Here is an 8,866-nt window from a genome sequence, read left to right as displayed (position 1 = left end):
ATGGATTTGGACTCGCATATTTATGAAAGCGGGACTGGAGGCTCGGGAATCGTACAGAGGATATTTCCACTCCTTCCCGTAATCCCGGGTGAACTTTCCACACCCCTCTCTCCTTTCCCGCCGGGCTCTGGTCCCATTATTCGTTTGCATTGTATCCCTGATCGAGGTCCTATTAGTTGTCCTCTAAACAGGGTTTGCTTGGCAGCACCTTTTGGAGAGTCTGACCGGGAAGAAAGGAGTGGATCGGGAATCAAAAAAAAAAAAAAAAAAAACAAACAAAAAAAACCCTCAACCACCTTTTTGTCTGTCTCAGTGCGTGGAAGCCGGAGCTAACCGGGTCTAATTTGGGGGACTACCGTGCGGATTGAGGTTTTGAGGGGAATCTGCTCCGAAGAAACAAGGTGTGGGTTGTGATCTTGAGGACTGGATTCCCTTTGATACTTGAGCGTTTCTTTTTCTCAGTCAAGCAAATCAGAGTTTAGTCCGGGAGGAAGGTCCTGACATGCTTCAGTCCTTATTCCAAAGCAGTTAAATTAGTAACAAGCATTTATTAAGTGCTTTTTAGATACTAGGTGCTGCGTGTAGAAACAAAGCAAAAACAATTGCTGTCCTCAGGGAGCTTACATTCTAAAGAAGAGATAATGTATAAATAAGTAGATACACACAACATATATATATATACATGTACATACATACACACAGAGAGACAGAATACATAGAAAGTAATGGGAGGGAAGGGACGGGCCACTAGGGGTAAGGGAACGGCTTGTGATTTCAAATTTCTCTAATATTCCTGCTCCCCACCCCAAGATGCTGGGAAATCGATGGCGAAGCTGCTCGACCAGCCAAGAACAGAATGGGGCCCATTGTCAGAAAAATAAATACATTTTTCTGGAGCTAGTGAAGGCCCGTCTTTCTTTTGAACTTTAGAAGAAAGTCTCTTACTCTCACCCCATGGAGGGAATAGATTTCCTTTCCGTCTCCTCACCCCTCCTCCCGCCCTCCCCTCCCAACTCCTTAAACATCTGCTTGGGGAAAATCTACCCTAGAGGGCAGATCTGTTGTTCCCTTTAAACCCCTCGAACTCATTAAAAAGATATTAGGAGACTTGAGAAAGTCCATCCCAGGTATTGATCAGCGGGGCTGATCCGGAGCTGGGGGCGGGGAGGGGGGGGTTGGGAGAGAGAGAGAGAGAAAGACAGGGAGCGACGGAGATCATTACTGGGAGAAAAGAAGGGGGGCGGGGGGGGGGGGAAGAATGTGGCTTTAGCTCCAGTTTGAACAGAGTAAAAGGCTGAAGTCCCTGGCTTTTTATCTCAGTTTAGATACAGTAACGAAGAGGGAGGACCTGCTGTCTTTGTGTCTTTTAATTTCTTATTACTTTGGTCGGATGAAGTCAGTGCCCCTTCTCTGTCTTCTGTCTTTCCCACCCTCTAGCGCTCCACTCCAAATCAGTCAATTTTGTTAAAGATAGAGGTTCAGGGATTATGGAGGAAGAGAATGAATTTTTATTCCATTCTCACCTGAAATCTGTGTGTCACACAGTCATAGGATGTTAGAGGAACTGATGTTTCTGTCTGTCTGCGGATCTGTCTTCTCTCCCTTTTCTCTCCTCTTTTTCTATTTTTCTTTCTTCTATTCTGTCTCCTCTTGTTCTTCTCCCCTCTCTCCTTCTTGTCCCCTCTCCTTCCCCTTTCTTCTATTCTCTTTATCTTCTTCCTCCCTCCATCTTCTCTCCGTTTTCTTTGCCTCTTCTCTGTCTTTGCTTCCCTTCCGCTCCCCCCACCTCCAAGTCTTTTCAAAGGAGAGGCTACAAGTGAAAAGGAAGCACGTTCGGTCTCTTCCACAGGCGCACAAATCCACTCACTCGGGTTCACACACGCACACACACACACACACACACACACACTTCAGGACAGAAGGGAAGAGCGCCTCCCCCATCCTTTCTAGACCCCCGCTTAGGGGCGTCATTGGGGACAGGCAAGCGAAAAGCGCCCCAATTCTCCCGGCCCCCAACGTGCAGGGCAGAATGGCTTTTCTCCGCCGTTTTGACGCGCGCGGACAAAGAGCTGAGGCGCTGCAGGAGGCTGGGGGCCGGCAGGAGTGGGGGGGAGGCCCGAAGGGAGAGCGGGCTCTCGGACCCTCGCACAAAAGAAATCAGCCAATGTTTTCAATAGCTTTAACTCAATGAGGGGCACTTTTCTTTCCTCTCTCTCTTGTGCTCCCCCCTCCCCATACCCTATATCCTCACCCCCTGCACCCAGGCGGGAAGGAAAAACAGGAGCTGGAGAAGAAAGAGCGCAACACAAGAGCGGTGAAAGCGGAGGGTTGCAGGCTGAAAGGCGGCGCAGATTTAATGGGGAGATGAGGGGGGGGTGTTTGTTGGGATCAAATTTAATTAGCAAAGGACAGCCCTTGAAAGACAAAAGGCACTCAATATGGATCCAATCTGAAGCTCGTTTGGAAACTGGGGCTCCGGGAAAAGTCAAAACAGAAAAGGCGCCGAGAGAAAGGTCTGGGGAGACCGGCGCCGTCGGGGGCCGGGCAGGTGACTGGCTGGCACGCGAGGGGCCCCCGGAGTGCAAGCCAATGGGGTGGCGCTGCGCGCGCAGCGTCCGACCACAGCGACCTGGGACCGACCGGAGAGCCAGCTGGGGGACAATGGTCGTGCCCGCCCGGAGCTGAAGGGGAGGGGGCTGGGGGCAGCCCCTTCGGGAGCGAGAACTGCTCCCTGCTGCGACAAAGCGTTGTTCTAAGGTGGCAGGTAGGGCCTACTCCACACTATCTGGGGGAAGACGGGTTACGGCGGGGGCGATGATGAAGAACGCACCCCAGCCAGCAGGTCCCAGATAGGTCCTGGAGGTAGGATTTAGTGGGGGAGACTCCGCAGCTTCCTTCTCCACATCTCCAAAACATGGACCCCAGATTCCCACTTTGATCGGTGAGGCGGCAAGAAAGTCTAGAAAGAAAAAACAGTATGCCGAAGCCTCACACAGTTGAGAGACACTGGGACATAGGGAGACTGAGGCAAGCAGAGGCTGAGAAAAAGATGCGAAGCTAGAAACACACAGAGAAACAAAGATGACAAGAGACATGAACATTGAAGCAGAGAACAGAAATAGAGGCAAAATCGAACTGAACTAGAAAATATAGGCAGGGAAAGGTTGCTAAAATGAGCTAGAGAGACTGATAAAAAGAACATCACTGGTGGTGCACAGTTGGTTGAAGAGCTGGGGAGATGAACAGACACATATAGGGACGAGAAGGCTAAACAAACTTTACCGGGTTCAAACATTGTCAAAGGACTTTCTCTTCCGACATTCCTACCATCCCTCGGGGAAGCTGCCTCTCCTCTTTGCTTTACTATTCTGGATTGAGGATGCCAATAGAGAGAAAGAAGAAACTATTAAAGCTCTAGGTAACACCTAACATTGTATGATGACAGAGGGATGGCTCTTTCAACATGGAAAGGTTCACCTCCACCACCACCCCCAACTGAGCTGAGTGACTTGCCCAGGGCTACATGACTAGTTAGTAAATGTCTGAAGCAAGTTTTGAACTCATGTCTTCCAGACTTTAACTCCTGTTCTCTTTTTTGATAAATGGCTTCCTCATCAGATCCAAGTGAGTTTTATGAGGCTTTCTTCCCAAGGGAAGAGTTTATTCATAAATAATAAAAAGGATATAAGGAATCATTGAAATACAAAAATCTTAAAGAATTATCTACTCAGTGGACATTGGATAGCTATATAAGCTGCTAAATTGGATTAATTTTAAGCAAGAGATCCCTGGATCCTCTCCCCAGAGCCATCCACATGAATTCTGCTATCCCAGGCCAGAGTCTTGGAGCTGTCAGATGTATAATCTTTCCCCATTTATTCCCTTTACTACAAATGGCCATTTATCTTTACAGACTCCTCTGTTTCTGATTCACTCTATTTTCTACTGTTCAGGCCACTTCTTTCTACTCTCCAAGCCCTATATGTAAAAGACGGTAGTTAGATTACATAAGATATCTTTTAATTCTTGTGGTCCATTTAAAGATCCATGCAATAAATTATGGGGAACAAGCATTGCTCCAAAGAAAGGATGTGATGCTACCCCATTCCCTTGTAAAGGTGGCAAGTCTCTGGGTGTGGGTAAATTGAATATATTTTCATACTTTTTCAATGCATTAATCAGTTTTGCTGATTTTCCCCTTCTTTCTCTTTTTTTTTCTTAAAAATTTTGTTTTGTTTTATGGAATGGTTCCTTGAGAGGGAAAGAATAAGAGATACTGGAAGAAATTCTAATGATATAAAAATAATAAAAAAATATTTTTGAAAAACCAATCTAGATCCATGAGATCTTCAATAACCAGGTTGCCATTGCTACCTTCTCTGCATTCATATGCAGCGGCTATACTAGTATGGAAAAGACTTCATTACCTGACTTTTGCCAAAGCCTTCTGACTAGTTTTCCTGCCTCAAATCTCTCCCTACTCTAATCTATCTTCCACCAAGCTGCCAGTTATTTTCCTAAAAGTACAAGTCTGATCACTTTATTTCTTTACTCAGTAAACTCCAGTGTTCCAAAATCTTAAAGCCCTTTACAATCTTCTTTCCTTTTCAACCTTCTCACACTTTATTCCCCTTCATATATTCTATGATCCAGTAAAACTGGCTTTCTTGTTCCTCACACAAGACACTCTATCATCTGTCCTGTGCCTTTTCCCTAGTCCTGGAATGCTCTCTTCACCCCTGCCTAATGATGTCCCTGGCCTCCTACAAGATTTATCTAAAATTTTGCCTTCCAAAGGAGTCTTATCCTTTTTCTCTTAACTCTTCTGACACGAAGTAAAGAATCCCTGAATATATAACATATTTGCACAGGCAAGTATGTACACATATGTGACTATAAACATAGTGTTTATGAATATATGTACATACATATCTTTTATGTATTAATTTTGGTCTGTTTTGTCTCCTATTAGTATACAAGCCCCTTGAGAATAGGACTGTGGTTTTGCTTTTCTTTATGTCATTGCTCTACCTGACACATAGTAAATGCTTAATAAATTTTTGTTGACTGATTGACTGACTTGGACTCTGAACACCTGCTGTTATATTCCCATCGATCACTAGATACAACGTGGCCTCACCCAGAGAGTGGTTCATAACAAACCATGGATACTTCATATCATTTGCCATCACCAAAATAATCTCCAATGGCACAAATTACAGAATTAAAGAACTGACCAAGTGTTCTGTGATTTCTGTTTAATTGGGATATAGTTTGGTTGTTGTTGTTGTTTTTTCCTCATGGTCATAAAGGAGAAAACATCCAACTATTCAATGAGGTAAAAAAGTTTCTTACCCAAATTAGAGCAGTAATCCTTTGTTCAGTTAGGTCATAAATGAATGTATACATTTTTTAAAGTGCACACACACATACATATACATGTATATATATTTCCAATTACATGTTAAAAAACAATTTTTTCACATTCATTTTTAAAATTTTGAGTTCTAAATTCTCTCTTTCCTCCCCATCTCCTTCATTGAAAAGGCAAGTAATTTTATATATATTATCATGTAGAGTCATGCAAAGCATATTTCCATATTAGCCATGTTGCAAAAGAAAACACAGACCAAAAAACAAAGCAAGAAAAATAAAGTTTTTTTTTTTAATGCTTTGATCTGCATTCAGGTTCTATCCGTTCTTTCTCTGGAGGTGGATAGCATTTTTCATCATAAATCATATAGGTATATAATCTGGGAGATCAAGTAATATATAAAAAATAAAGTCAGTGGCCAAGGACAGAGAGAGGAATATTCTGAGGAAAAGGTAAGATATTATTTGTTTAACAGCAAATTAAGCAAGCATTTCTACTGTTCTGGAGTAAAGGCAATAAGACTTTTCATGGCCATTTCTTTCAATATAACAACATCTAGTTTAGCACAATCCTCTATAGTAATAAAACGTTTTTAGAAGCACAACAAAATAATAGTCATACCCTCTAGTAGGCCTCGCTCGCATTCTGACTCTAAAACAGCTTATCTTTATCATAACCTTATTAGATTTTTAAACCTCTTAAAGGTTAAGCCTGTGAACTATATACAACTTTGTGTCTACATAGGACCTAATACATAATAGCTGTTCAGTAATTGTTTCCCCTTTGTCTAAAAAGAAAGTTTTAAGATATTCTGGAGCTCTACCAATAAAATGTACTGGAAATAGAACATTATCATCGGCAGAGCTCTTGCCCACAATCTCCAGGACATAACATAGATCTGTAAAAACTTCAGAATGTTTTTTTTTAATAAATAATGCCATAAAAATACTCATCATTTCCAACCTAAATGGAATAAAAAGCTTTCAAAATGTAGAAACCTTGCAGAGGAGATCAAAACCTTGTGGGAACAGGCTGAGGTCATATAATTTCTGTTGTCCTATCTGCTATTGAGGTTGTGCTGAAGATGCTTTCAGTGAGTCTACAGAAGATGAACTCACCTCCTAATGCTTTTATTCAACTACAAAAAGCAGAGTTCTTTTCTACCTGCTAAATAATCCATAAAATGTTAAATATTACAGAATAATAATAGGATACTGATTTGTCCCAGGACCATTTCTATCTGAACTCCATTGAAAAAAGAAGAGATCACCATAGTAACAACAATTCACATTTATGTAGTACTCTTAGAGCTCTTTCCTCACAATAATTCTGAGGTTGGTAACACAGGTATTATTATCTCCATTTTACAGATGAAGAAACTTAGTCTCGGAGAAGTTGCATGTCTTATCCAGGTTGACATACGACTTCAGTAAAAGCTGGGATTTGAACCAGGTCTCCTTATCACTGTTCATTTATTCCTATTAAGATTAATCAATCAATCAAGAAGTATCCATTAATTTTCTTGTTTTAGGAACTGGGCTAGATCCCAAGAATACTCAGATCTCAAAGACCTTACATTCTTTCTGGAAAAATAACATGTGGCTATAGAAATAGATATGAAACAGCCCTCCTCACAGGGAGTAGCAATTAAGGTAAGCCTTAAAGGAAACCAGAGAATAGTCAAGAGATACCTTGTATAAAGGCATGGAGATGGCAATAGATGGAATACATTGGTAGCAGCAAGTAGGTCAACCTAACTTGCTGGAATATAGAATGTGTGAAAGTAAATAATGTAAAATAAGTCTGGAAAGGTGGGCAGGAACTAGATCCCTGAGGGCTTTGAGGGACAAAATAGGATTTGATTTTAGAGAAGATAGGAACTAGTTGGCTTCTTAAATAGGGAAATTAAATGGCCAACATTATAAAGCATTTATTGAGCATATCATATGCCAAACATATAGGATACAAGGAGAGAGACAGAGAGGAAGAGAGATGGAGGCAGAAACAGAGACAAAAAGAGAGACAGACAGACAGACAGACAGACACACACACACACACACACACACACACACACAAAGTTTACCTTCAAGGAAGGAGCTTACATTCAAGTTGAATAGGACAACACATTAAAGGAAGCTAAAGAAGAGGTGAAAAGATACTCATATAGGGATATGGTAGAGAAAATCTTGAGAGCTAGTAGTAGAGCCCAGAAAAGAACAAAGACATCGCTGATCTGACTAAAATGGAGGTTCTGAGAGAAACTAACCAGTCAGATGAAGGAGCAGAATGAATTTCCAGAGTGAGAAGACTAGTATGACTTGACAAAGAAAGTCTAAAGAGTCAGGAACTTGGAGAGAAAATGGTCAGAGCTATACTTTAGGAATATTGTGTTGGCAGGTGTCAGGAGAATGGATTGGAGAGTAGAGACAGAAATTACAGAGATTAATTAGGCAACTATTTCAATGGTATACTGCTAACTCTTGGATATCTTTTCACTATACTATGTTGTTGATTACTCTGTAATGTTCTGAGCACTATACTCTTTGTGTCTGATCCAGGACTTTGGTAGGAACCAAATATCCACAATCAAGGCTAGGGAGCTCCAAGATATTAATCCAGATGTCCTAGTAGAGGCAGCAGCAAGGTAGCATGATGGAGAAAACACTGAGCCTGGAGTCCCAAAGTCCTGAGTTCAAATATGCCTTCAGATACCTAGTAACTATGTAACACTACACAAGTCACTTAACCTCGGTTTGTCTCAGTTTTTTCAACTGTAAAATAAGCATAATAATTGCATCTACTTCATAGGATTGTAGTAAAGATTTAATGAAATAACATTTGTAAAGCATCTGAATCAGAGTAAGCACTATATAAATGCTTCTTTTCCCCAATTATGGGGACTGTATAGAGTAACCTTGGCCTTCTACATGGGTTCTCCTAATTCCAGTTCTCTCTTCCACAGGTCTTCAACATGTACCTTCTGCCACAGTCCACACTATTTCCCTGTATCTGCTAAGTTTATTAAGAACTAAAGGCCCCAAAAATGTTTGTGGCAGCCCTTTTCCTAGTGGCTAGAAACTGGAAATTGAATGGATGACCATCAATTGGAAAATGGCTGAATAAATTGTGTTATATGAAAATTATGGAATATTATTGTTCTGTAAGAAATGACCAACAGGATGATTTCAGAAAGGCCTGGAGAGACTTACACGAACTGATGCTGAGTGAAATGAGCAGGACCAGGAGATCATTATATACTTCAACAACAATACTATGTGATGACCAGTTCTGATGGACCTGGCCATCCTCAGCAACGAGATCAACCACATCATTTCTAATGGAGCAGTAATGAACTGAACTAGCTATGCCCAGAGAAAGAACTCTGGGAGATGACTAAAAACCATTACATTGAATTCCCAATCCCTATATTTTTGCCCACCTGCATTTTTGATTTCCTTCACAAGCTAATTGTACAATATTTCAGAGTCTGAT

This window comes from Sarcophilus harrisii, chromosome 2 (genome assembly GCF_902635505.1).
Source record: "Sarcophilus harrisii chromosome 2, mSarHar1.11, whole genome shotgun sequence".
Lineage (NCBI taxonomy): Eukaryota > Metazoa > Chordata > Mammalia > Dasyuromorphia > Dasyuridae > Sarcophilus > Sarcophilus harrisii.
This window is presented reverse-complemented; position numbering follows the sequence as displayed.